At 40.0% G+C, this 13,289-nt stretch overlaps 1 long non-coding RNA gene across 1 annotated transcript; it reads left to right on the top strand.

Annotated features, from left to right (window-relative positions):
* Positions 1-1,580: 1,580 nt before the first annotated feature.
* LOC148314895 (uncharacterized) lies at positions 1,581-7,117 on the top strand. Its single transcript, XR_015841428.1, has 5 exons — positions 1,581-1,728; positions 2,387-2,506; positions 3,107-3,270; positions 4,521-4,709; positions 7,068-7,117. It is a non-coding gene; the product is annotated as an uncharacterized LOC148314895 (long non-coding RNA).
* Positions 7,118-13,289: the final 6,172 nt, after the last annotated feature.

Raw genomic sequence — 13,289 nt, 5'->3', positions numbered from 1 at the left:
CAAGTAAGTGTCTCTGTGTGTGTTAAACATTAATGAGTGTATAAAAACATGATTATGAATACACAAACTGATTACCTATCCTCAGCCCATCTTACATTTCCCCCCTGTTGTGGATTTAAAAATCATGTCCTTACGGCTTTAAGACAGATCATCATAATGAAATCATACAACAGTGTGATCATCAGTGGAGGAGCGAAAACCTCACATTAGGGAAAAATTCCCCTCCTCCCTTCCGGCGTAGAATGAGATCCTCATAATTTGATGACCATCAGGGAATAAAACTTGTCCCTGGGGTGACTTGGTGGAGGCCCTTGCCTCGTTGTAGGAGAGGACAGCCGTCCTTACCTCCCGGATCTTCGTGTATGGTGTGTGTGTGTGTGCACGTGTGTGGACAGGGGCAAGAAGTCCATGTGTTTTTACGTTTTAGTGTCCAGTTTGAGTTCGTCATTCTCAACATTAATCAGGTTGTAACGGTACATTTGGGCAACAAACCTACGATTAACCATCATCTTTGTCATAAAAATAATGCAACATGAACAGACTAAACATAACAAAATGAAAACTATAATTATCCCTATATATTGTTTTTTTAAATTCTTCATAGTGGTCATAACATCAATAATTGTTTCATTTTTATTAAAAATTTAAATGCAGTAATGTACTCCAATCAAGGCTGATATTCCTTTGTTATGTACGTCATTAATTTCCAAACAATATCTAATCTTTTTGTTCTGTGGCTTCAACATATTTATCATCTCATCAATATTAGCACCACAGAGTACTGAGTTTCGAGATCCTCACAATAGTCGTTCTCAAAATGATATTTTTTTTATCAATTTAGCTTTGTTAAGGTAAGATATTTTATTGACAATCTAACATTAATATGCAAAGAACATGTACATTAGTACGAAATGTAAAAAAAAATTGTGGTGGGGGGGGTGCGAATTGTTTTCTTCTTGGTAGGGGGGGCATGACAGGAAATAATTGAGAACCACTGGTCTAGTCACACACCAGCTCGGGTTCATTCCCTACCAGAGAAATGACATTCCATGTCCCCAGAGCTAGGCGCTTTATGTTGCCGGGGATTGGACTGCCTTTGACTGCCTCCTAGCTCAAAGGAAACCCAAATTCTTTGGTCCCGCCCACTGGTAGTGAGCCGAAGCCCTTGTATTAAATAATAAATAAATACATAAAATAAAAAAATTAATAAATTTAAAAAACGGACCGATCCACTGCTTGGGTTAGTTTGACCCACCTTGAGATCCGTTCCCACTCAGTGACAGTGTCTACAAGCCACTGCCACCAGGCCAGTGAACCGACATCCAGGCAGTGACAAAAAACGTGATCAAATTACATTGCTCATCATAAGGTGTTTGTGAGACGCTCTTTGTATGTTTCCTCAATTAAGACCTGTTTTCCATTGGTGTATTTGAAAAAAGTGGTGAACCTGTTAAATTCACTACAAAACGTTAAGAAGATGAAAGTAATGTTTGAAGGAATATTATTTTTCTATCGACATGCCGGCGGGCGGGCACAGATAGAGAGTGATAAAGCAGCACCACCCGCGCGGGGCGTGCTGACGAAAAGGCAAGCGCTCCTCCTCTCATCGCGTCCTTATTAAGACAGAAAAAAGACGCTGTTGAATTTGACCTATTCGCAGTTCGAGCAGGTGCTTAACGCTGGAGAATATCACCACTTCGAAGTTCGAACTGCTGTTGAAACGGAGAGGTAAGTGTTTTTCGTTTGTTTTTATTCAAAACATGCCTCGAGTGCATTTGTTCATGGTTAGAGATAGTTGTGTGGAAAACACTATACAAAGTAGCACCATGGATGTGGGCCTACAACACTGGCCTAGCAAACATGTGCTCCTACATCGACATAATTGACGAGCTCCAGTTAAGCATTGAATAATTATAAAACGTCATGGTGCTTTTACTCATTTAAAGAACTAAACCGACGCGTATTTTCATCCGGTGGTCAGGTTTGCATTGAATGTGAGCACGAGGGACGCTAGCTTGTTGCGTTAGCTTTGCGGAGCTAACAGCTTGCACTTTTGTTATAGAACAACAGAATGCAAGTACCATGATAATTTCTGTCATTAATTTTTGTGTAAGACACGATGTTCACTGGTTAATTACATGATTCTTAAAGCAAAGGTTACTGTGAATGCAATTTTGGTAAGATTTTTGTAGTCACACTGCATAAATCTGTCTGTCTGTTGTTTAAACTTCAATATAAACTATTATGGTTGAAATCATTAATTGGGATGGAGGGATTGATATTTTTTTAATTTATAATTTATTTTTCTTACACTGATATTGTTAAAACTCCATTTAGCCTATAGTATTAATAATTCTCAACACAAAACTGTCTTTTTTCTTTATAGAATAAACAATGCCTTCCCTGAGATGCAGGAAGTCCCCAAAGCAGGATACTATTGAACATGCAGTCAAGGGTCTGGACAAGACTGCGGAGTTAGAAGCGAAGTATATAAACTCATTTAAAGGTATGATGTTAACGCTTTTGCTAAGATATATTATTGTTTTCTGATAACCAAGCTGACATCGTTTTTTAAGTGGTTATTTTACATTAAGAGTGTCTTGACCTTTTCTTTTGTCAGTTTCAAGTTATTTCAGTGAGCGTGAAACCTGATGGTAGGAGTTCTATCTAAATTAAGGCTGTACTTGATGACGCCCTCCGGCATTTTTATACCACAATAGACCAGTGAACAAGTCCGATATTGATAGTCTAGTGTAAAGCACGTTATACGTCACAGAGATCACGTGACGCGATCCAATATGACTGTGTATACAGTGTATGTCATTGTTATGAAACTAAATAATCTTAAAGTTTTTTTTTTACGTAACCAGGTGCCATTGACATTTGTACTTTCAGTCCTAATACATACTGGCTAATGCAATGCTGGAAAATGAATTTTGGCTGGTCTGTTCCTTTAAAATCATAAAGAAGGGCTCTGCTCTATCCCTCACAAGAAGCAATGTTTCAAACCACCCTACATTAGTATAGTGGCCCAAATGAATATGATGACTCCTTATTTGTGTGCTTAAAAATATGACGAAGCTATCTTGATTTCCCTGTTAACTAGGTCGAGGAGTATTTACCAAGGCCCCTTTCAGGAAAGACGACTTTATTCTTTATTATGGAGTACAGAGGAAAATTGATAGATTCTGATAAATCTCAACGCAGGAAGATGGATGGAAGAGGCACTGTCTTTTTGTTTGACTTCCGCCGGCAAGAAAAAACTTGGAGGTGAGGCAAAGATTGAGATGTTATCTTATTTTTGTTTTTATTTAAAAAAATAAACACATACTCATCCCATAAGTGTTTGGGGAAAAATCATTCTCTAAGCAAAAATGTATACCGTATTTTCGCACCCAAAAGACGCGCCGTGTCAAAGGGCGCAACACCTGTTGAGGCCGCTATTTCTGTCTTTGTAACATATACTGGACGCACCGCCTGACAAGACGATAGCACAGCTGCTGTTAGCATAGCATGAACTTGGCAGAGCTGCCCACACTGACACAGCCGATAGCAGCCTACTATGCCCCAATAACATGAGCAATCACCCCATTGTTGCAGCAGACGCCAAGTCTCTATTGACAATAGCTGACAATGGCTCAGGCCAATATTAGGTGCATTGGCAATAGCCTACAAAGCAACGTCAGGGGAGGGACTTGGCTGCTCACCACACTCCTTAGAGTCACGGTTTCAAAAAAAAATAAAAAACTCATCATACAAGCAAACAATGAAACATAGAAATAAGATTAACACAAACATGTATCTCTCATGCCATCAATATACCCAAAAAAAATGAAAATAATACAAAAGCCACTCAGCCTTAGCTAATTCAAGCAATGCATTCTGGGAGCAGAGACCCACAATCCCATAGCTGTTTAGAGAGATTTGCATGGCTGTTTAAAGAGATGTGCTGTTATGCTTTGGACTTTTTGTCTGTTGTCTAAACCTGGGACGTTTCTTGCTTGCAATAACATAAATGATAAGACAGACTAAAACATTGTGGACAGCTGCCCTTTGTCCAGCTTTTTCCAACACCATCACCCAAACATTATAGTCAGATGGTGTATTTGTCACGGTCGATTGTAAGCATGGACAACTCACTCTTTGCCCAGCAGGGTGTGCTAACATGCACTTCCAACAGCTCGTTGATGACAAGGGCTGATGGACGTGAGTGGTACTTTGTCCATTTAATGGACGCATCGACTGACAGGGCGCTTTGTTTGCTTATGACTGCGAAAATACGGTAATTACTTTTATTCATGCGTTGAATCTGTACAAATGAAAATATAGACCATGAAGTCTCAAAGACAAGCTGTTAATAGGGTCTGATTCCAATAGAAATTTCTTGTATGATTTGATTTAGAAGATTTAAAAATTGTGGATTTCCTATTTTTATGTTTTGTGTACACAAGATTGTCTCAAAGATTAATTTCTGACATTGATTGAATAATTTTTTTTTTTTTTTTTAAATCTATTTTAAGTGTTGATGCCGCTCAAGAAGATGGCAGTCTGGGAAGACTGGTTAATGATGACCACATGCACCCCAACTGTAAAATGAAGAAGAAGACAACAGAGGACAGACCACACCTCTGTCTGTTTGCGCTCCGAGACATTGATGTTGGCGAAGAAATAACTTAAGACTATGGACCAGCTGGCCTTGGAGAACACAGGTTTGTAAGATGCATCTTTAAGTACAATAACAGAGCCCACTTGTGGTGTTCTGGTGATGTAGTTTCCAATTAGTTTGGCAATCTAATAAATGTATGTTGAGGTTTCTATGGAAGTTGAACATGCTGACTGACTGGGGGAGTTCTCCATTGTCCACTATCTGTAATTCAAATTTGTGGGTCTGAGTCAAAGTTTGGCTCTTCAGGAACAACGAACTGGTCAGGGAGTGACAGTATTACAAAGTTCTGCGTTACTCTTTTCTGGGCGGTGGCCCTGTTAGGCCATCATATGCCATATTGCAAATATCCCCATTGTGGGACTAATTAAGGACATCTTTATGTTGTGGTTTCCCTACCAGAACCAGCACCAACCCTGTATATTCATGATATAAAACACTGTTTCAATTTGATATTTAGCCTTTCTATACTGTAAAAATAGAAGACCCCAGGCTTTCCTGCGCCCCCTTGCCCAATTGGTGGTGTTCAGGAGACAACCTGGGACTGAAATATCAGTCACAACCAGTGTTGTTTTCGTCACTGATGACTATGACGAAAATACTTCGTTAACGCCCCTTTTTTAATGACGATGACAAGCTAAACGAGGTTCTTTTATGACGAAAACATGACGTGATGTACATGAATTTTTTTCGTTGACGAGACAAAATTGTTAGCATGTGGTTCATAAATTATTTTATGTTGCTTTTAGTGAAATAAAGCCACAACAGTTGCCCAACAAAATGTTTTGCTTCTCTGCTTATTTTGGAGCAGTGAGCATTGATTCCACTGTTGCCACTTTTTTCTGTTTGTAATGAAGAATCCTTTGTAGTCCATCCAAAAGTCTTTGTTATTGGGTGGAAACCTTGAATGCCTTGTTTTAACTCAAATGGACTTAAACCCATCCATCCATCCATCCGTTATCTGTACCGCTTCTCCTCACTAGGGTCGCGGGGGGTGTTGGAGCCGATCCCAGCTGTCTTCGGCAGTAGGCGAGGTACACCCTTGAATTGGTGTCCAGCCAATCGCAGGGCATACATAGACGAACAACCATCCACGCTCACACTCATGCCTAGGGGCAATTAGAGTGTCCAAGCAACTTGCCATCTCTAATCTCGTTGCACACTTGAGTACAATGACAATAAAGGGATTTCTATTTCTATTTCTATTTCTATGTTTTAAGAATATGGGAGGAAACCGAATTACCCAGAGGAAACCCATGCAGGAAGGCCGGAGCCAGAATCGTACCTACGACCTCAATATTGTGAGGCCATCCTGCTAACCAGTTGGGCCACCGTGCCGCTTGGACTAAAACCTTTGTGAATAAATTGACGAAAACTAGGGTAAAACTTTTTTTGCGTTTCCGTCGATTAAAACTGGACTAAAACCCTTTTTTTAGTTTTCGTTGACTAAAACTGGACTAAAACTATAACGAATTGGGATGACTAAATGTGATGTAAACAAATCAGCACTTTGTCCAAATGACTTGGACAAAATCTAAAATGCCTGCCAAAAACAACACTGGTCACAACACGCGTCTACAGAAGATTAATTGGCATGGGCGAAATTAATTAGTTTTATTTCATTCATGAGCTTATGTTTTGTTTTGGGTGGCTAAGGCTTAAAATGTGTAAAAATCTAATCCAACCTCAAATATAATTAATTCAATAAATTTATGATGCTACTAAAACATCGAAGCAGCCTCCTCCAGGCTTTACAGACTCAGAAATGGAGGTATGCGTATCGTGTACTCATCCTGTCGTGTCTCGAGATGTTAAAATTGCAGTTAGATAGACGTGTGCTGATTAGACAAGACTTCTAATATATCTGGTGTCACAGGATATTTGTCAGTGAATGTGTATGTCTGGTTTGAGGCTCACTCAGCTTTTTCTTGTGTTGTGGGGTCCAGTTGAGTTGAATTGCGTGTCAGGTATGTTGGCCATCTGACACCCAACTGTCAGGTTTGTGTTTGTGGGGACCCCGTAGAGCCATTTTTATTGTTGACATAAATCATAGCTAATCATCTTTTCCTTCATTATCATATGAAATACAGTTAGGAGTTGTATGTGCCTTTACTATGTTATAATCTTAGAACCTACCAGCCACTACAGGTGTCCGACAAGAAGACTTTTGGCTGTCCTGTGCTCCATTGCGCCCCTGGTGGCGTTCAAAAGACAACCTGTGACTGAAATATCAGTCACAACATATCTCTACTGAAGATTAATTGTCATGCGCTAAAGTAATTGGTTTTGTTTCATTCGTGAACTTGTTAGTTTTTGTTTTGGGTGGCCAAAGCCTAAAATGTGTAAAATTCTGATCCATTTTCTTTTTTTAATTCATTAAATTAATATTCAACTTGTTCATTAGGATGGAGGACAACCGACAATGACTGAATCGGCTGAGGTTGATGCCACCAGAACATCGAAGCAGCCTTCTCAAGTTTTGACAGACTCTGAAAAGGAGGTATGCGTATCATGTGGTCATCCTGTCGTGTCTTGAGATGTTAAAATTACAGTTAGATAGACCTGTGCTGGTTGGACAAGTTTTCTAATATATCTGGACATAAATCGTAGCTAATAATATTTTCCCTCATCATCATATGATATACAGTTATGCCTAGTATATGTCTTTACTATGTTACAATCTAAGAACCTACCAGCCACTACAGTTCTCTCATTGGGAGACTTAAGCTTTCGTCAGGTTGTCGACTGCTGCATTGCCCTCTTATTGGCTTTAAGTACACAACCTGTAACTGAATTATCTGTCAGAACAGAACCTATGTGTCTACAGCAGGTGATTTGGCATGTGGATTCTTCAGATTTTTAGAAAATAGGTAAAATTGTGATCAAAAGTTTAAAATGTCTAAAATTCTGGTATAGTTTGCAATAGTATATCTATTAAATCATTTCAAAACTTCTTAACAAGGATGGAGAACATTGGCTGTGACCGAATTGGTTGAGGTTTAGATTACCAGGACCATTGAGCAGCCTCCTCGGGATCTACAAATTTAGGAATGAAGATATGCATCCCATGTTACAATCCTGTTATGGCCCGAGGTTTTGAAGTTGCAGTTACATATTGGGCTGGGCGATATGGCTGATAAGTACATAGCGATATAAGTATTTCATATGGGTCCATCGATACACATTGAATTCTTTTTTTATATTATTTTATTTATTATCGTTTTTATTTTCCAATATTTTCACTGCCCTGTTAAAAAAACATTTAATGTAGTTTTCCTCCCGGGAGCTTTTTGTTACGGTCAATTAATTTTGTTATTACATTATTTTGTCATATCATTCATCAATATTTTAGTTTTTTTTTTTTTTTCAAATAGAATTAAGACCTTTTTCTGTGCAGATTCCTCTGGGGATTAAGTATTTAATGGGTTCTCAATTTTCTCTTGGACTCTGATGCAACCCAGTCTCCTCCCTTGGACAAAAAATATGGGCTGAATCTTCCTTGGAATAACGACACAGATTCTGACGAATCATTGTCAAATCCTGCCCCTGAACTTTGCGCCTCAGACCCAGACCATATTACTATCCCAAGGCTCAGGAGGACCAAAAGTATACAGGTAAACAACCCATATAGATTTCAGGGAATCTTACAAGCAAATTGCATATATTTTATTGGTCTCCTGCCTTCTATCCTTTATATTTCGTTGTTGTTGTTTTTTAGATTAAAAAAACAGGCTGACTTTGGAATGGATAAGCATTATTACTCCAACTCAGATGACAGTGGAGATGAATATATTCCGGATACAAGTGAGGCCTCTGATTCAGACGGAAGTGAATCTTTGAAAATTGTGGACCCTCTCTTGAAGTCTAAGAATGCCTTCAGAGATTTTTCTCCCACACCACGAATCTCAAAAGCCACCTCAACGCAGGTTGTTAATCAAGGGCGTTCACCCGTTCGGAGGAGTAGCAGCACTGGTGTGATTCTTGAATTCTATGGCTCTTCAAATATTTGTGCAGTTTAACACAAATCATCCAAAATAGAATTCAAGCACATCTGTGACAGAAATTCAAATTCAGAAGTCAAAGAGAGAGAACAAAAAAAAAAATCTAATGCTGCGCTTCTTCCGAAGACATATACTGTAAACATTAAATGTATGTTAGGACAATCTTGAAAAAAGTATTAGAACACCCTTTACTTTTATTTCTTGTTAATTTTATTAACCAAAATATGTCCATTTTTATTACAGATTAATGAATACAAAATTAAAACTCTAATCAGCTACTTTTTAATCGTTATATTTGTATAAACAAATGTTATACATCTGTGTGTTAACTTATACAAGAAATGACGGAAAAGCAAGGGTGGTTTAGTATTTTTTTATCGTATATAGTCTGTATAATATCTTTAACCTATGCTGATGCTGTTTAATACTGATTTAAATAATAATAATAATGTCATAATCTGTTGGTTTTACATGAACAAAACCTTTCAAGCACTTTTTAAAATTCTAAATACTACCTCTTGTCAGTAAGTTGGTTCACAGCACTGCCTTGGAGTGAAAGTGTGTAGTGCTGAGACAGTCGGTATGTGCTGAGTCGTCTGACGTTTGTGTGACTGGTACCCAGGAAGGTAGCAAAACCAGGCAGTGTGTATGTCGTACCCAGGAAGGCAGAGAAACCAAGCAATATGTATGTGGTACCCACGAAGGCAGAGAAACTAAGCAGTGTGTATGTGGTACCCGGGAAGGTAGCAAAACCAGGGAGTGTGCATAGATACAGACCCCAAAAGTGATTAAAACCAAATAAAGTCCCCAGAAGATCATCTGTAGTCAGGTGAAGGACCCTGTACTTTGTTCAACTCATTTACTCCCTTAGACGTACAAAGACGTCTTTTAATGCAATGGCGCCCTCTACCAAAGACGTATAAGTACGTTTCCTGTCTTTTTTACGTCATAGTGTACATAAGGGTCTGATGCAACCTCTGACTGAGAATCAGCCTTGTCCGCATTGTGAATCATGTAAAAATCACCCAGCAGGGGGCAGAGGTGCAAAAGATCCGCCTTGAATCTGCGCCAGAGGTACAAATGGGGGGCGGGATCCTGGGGTAGACTTATAAGTGTGGAGAGCAGCGTGGGTAGCAGCAGCATCGGCAGCACTAGCAGCAGTCGCATTAGTAGCGTTAGCAATGAAATCCTCCAAGCAAATGACGATCGAGGAATGCGTTTTTGTAAAAAAAAGCTTCCTAAAAGCATCAAGGCGATGGAGACGCTTTGGTTGAGAGGATGACGCTTCGTCATCGTCACAACAAACAGGCGTCTAAAGAGGGTGCGCGTGCCTTGCGGCCTGCATCGCCTGCCTTCGGACAATAGCCAAAGCAGCTGAGAGTCCTCACCAGATCCCCCCGAACGAGGAGGTAAGCGCTCGCAAGTTACCATTGAACATGTGGTTTTACCCCTCATGCTTTTATTGTACATATCATGCATCTTGCGGGCAGAAAATGTCGCATAAATGTGCAGTTAGACGCGAGCGTATCTCCTCCCCGACGAGGAAACAACAATACTGAATGGTGTGGTAATCATGCATACTTTCTAAAATTCACAGATTGTGCATCCCGCGGCAAGAAAGTTCCTCCTCGTCTTGTTGGTGTAAAGAAAGGTAAATTATAATATGAAACTTCACACGCCAGCAATAAAATGCAGCAATAAATATATATTTCCAATTGTTTATATTTCTGTAATTTACAGGTTGTGCATCAGGAAGCAGTGGTTCCGGATGGCGTCACACTGGATGGCAACCGAGGAAAATCGACTTTACAGCAACCCCTGGACCACTGAATGCCGCTGCCCATTTGGAGTCTGAGGAGCCAGCTGATTTCCTGCAGCTGTTTCTCACGGATGAGCTTCTGCAGCACATCGCGGATGCCAGCAATCACTTCCCAGACAATTATTTTCACACAAACCCCAGTGGACAAACACAAGCTCGCCTATTTTCCACGGACCAGCAAAGCCAGACCACAACGAAAGTGTCGGGTCTGTTTGCGCAAAGGCAAACGGAGTGAAACAAGAATGTGGTGTGAACTATGTTGTGTGCCCTTGCATCAAGGCAACTGTTTTATTTTATATCACACAAAAAAAAAGTATGTATGACACTGATGTATTTCATTTTTGTACATAGTTCAACAGTTCAGTCGTTTAGTGTTATGTGCAAATAAATTTATTTTATCAAAAACATATTTTTTGTGCTTTTTTTTGTTATTTTATAGAAGGCATGCATTATTTAGATGTTAGAGGTGTCATAAAAGCCATAAATAATAGTGTCAAAGTTCAAATTATGGTCAAAATGCATCAGTTTACAAAAAGCTCATTTTCTCAGTTTTTTCCCCAGGGATTGGAGTTTTCATGAAATTTAGCTATTTTCAAATGCCGATTGTTCAAGAATGGAAAAAGATAGGAACAAACATTTTTTTTCTGTTGAAAGAAGAGAGTCTCATCTTTCTTCGGGTGTGCTCCATGTCTATATAGCATTAGAATACAATATTCTGTGGGCCTTGCAATATTAGTCAAAACCCAGGAAAACTCTGGGATTGAGTGGGTTGCTCCAGTGAAAATGGCTGGTATTTAATGAGTTAAGACTGGTTAGGACATCCGGCTCGCAGTCCCAAGGTGCAGGGTTCGATCCCGGGACCCAGCTTTCCTGTGTGGAGGTTGCATTTGTGAGTGAGTTTGAGCGCAGATGGTTGTTCGTCTTTGCGTGCCCTGCGATTGGCTGGCAACCACTTCAGGGTGTGCCCCGCCTACTGCCCGTTGACAGCTGGGTAGGCTCCAGCACGCTATCCTTGTGAGAATAAGCGGATTGGATATTACATGTATGTGTTTATGCCCTAGGCCAGGCGAGGGCAAACTACGGCCCGGGGGCCACATGCGGCCCGTTAAAAGTTTTAATCCGGGCCGCCGAACTTGAAAAAAATTTAATGAATAAACCTTGTTAATGTTTTATTTTCTAAACACTGTGGTTTTCAAAGACAAATATTATTGTTGGAATGCTTTTATTCACTTTCATATAAAATTAAATGTATTTTTTTTCTCAGATGAGGTGAGGTTTCCAAAACACTCCATCCATCTGCTCCTGGTCCGGCCCCTCTGTCATATTTTAGAACCCATTGTGGTCCTCCAATCAAAAAGTTTGCCCGCCCCTGCCCTAGGCTTTGTGTCTTTGCTTGGTTGACTGTGTAATGAGTGTATGAATGCATTTCTTTCTACCAGACACCTTGGACTTCCCATGGCAGATTAATAATCTATTTTATCTATCCATCAGGGTCACGAATGTCATTTGATGAGTAGAGAATTTAGAGTCTCCAATTAACCTAATATACATGGATTTGCGCATGGAAACCTGAGAAAAAGCCCTTAGTCCTACTTTTCCATCTGAACCACTTTATCCTCACGAGGGTCACAGCCGTGACATCCCAGCTGACTTCAGAAAGTAAGTGGGCGACGACTCATGATCTCTTGGTTGAATAATATTGTTAGGGGCTCAAAATGGCCCTCTACAATAAAATGGCAGAAGAATATTACATACTCTCTGGCAGAAGAATATTGCGTTTTTTTGTTTTGTCCAATTAACTTAAATAAAACTTGGGAAAATGTAATGATTACATGTAAACCAGCTGGTCTTCCCCATACCAAGCCCTGGCTAAAACTGACTGAAAAATGCATGATGTGTGCCTTTTAAACTCCTCGGCCCATCCACTATGCCAGGGATGGGCAAACTTTTTGATTGGGAGGGGGGGGGGGGCACAATGAGTCCTAAAATACATTTAATTTTAAACGAAAGTGAACAAAAGCATTACAACAATATATATGTCTTTGAAAAACCACAGTATTTAGAAAATAAACCATTAACAAGGCTTATTCATTTAATTTTTTTCAAGTTTGGGGGGCTGGATTGAAACGTTTAACGGGCCACAAGTGGCCCCCGGGCCGTAGTTTGCCCAAGTGCCCTAAGCCAATTGATTCTAAAAAATAACAGTTTTCTTCATCAAAACAACATTTTATGATCAACATAAATGTTAGTGAGTACATAAAGGTATACTCATTCGATCTATCATAACCCCATGCACTTAGACTGTACAAAAAAAAGAAAATTTTTATTTTAAAACCTAGTATTTCGCCATGACGTCACACGCTAGCGTCAAGTGCTTGGCGCTAAAAACCCGGAAGTAACAGCGGCGCTCGGTTTGAAAGTGGAGAGTTGTGCATGGTAGGCGAGTTCGGGAGAAATGTTTGTTGAACACGAGGACTGTGGCGTAGAAGATGGTTTAACAGCGATCTAGTGCGCACCCAACCGTGATGGCTGACCAACGAAATAAATGTGGACCGACGGAGTGGACTGACAGGACGTGGAAAACAGGTGTGTGGCATGTGTGCGTGTGCACGAATGTGGTAGCGCGTTCACTATGGTGGCAGCGATCGCAAAGCAGCAGCACCACTCCTTGACAAAAGTATTGTACTTTCTCTGATGTTTTGGGTTTGCTCTGCTTTGGGGTTTGTAGTTCTGGCCACGCAAAAGTAACAAAGCAAGTTCTTGGATGTCTGCTTTTTTCTTGAACTGTTAATTGGTTAACATCGTG

The sequence above is a fragment of the Idiotropiscis lumnitzeri genome, unplaced genomic scaffold, assembly GCF_059441095.1.
Source record: "Idiotropiscis lumnitzeri isolate Australia: NSW breed Sydney's pygmy pipehorse unplaced genomic scaffold, RoL_Ilum_1.0 HiC_scaffold_185, whole genome shotgun sequence".
Lineage (NCBI taxonomy): Eukaryota > Metazoa > Chordata > Actinopteri > Syngnathiformes > Syngnathidae > Idiotropiscis > Idiotropiscis lumnitzeri.
This window is presented reverse-complemented; position numbering and strand designations above follow the sequence as displayed.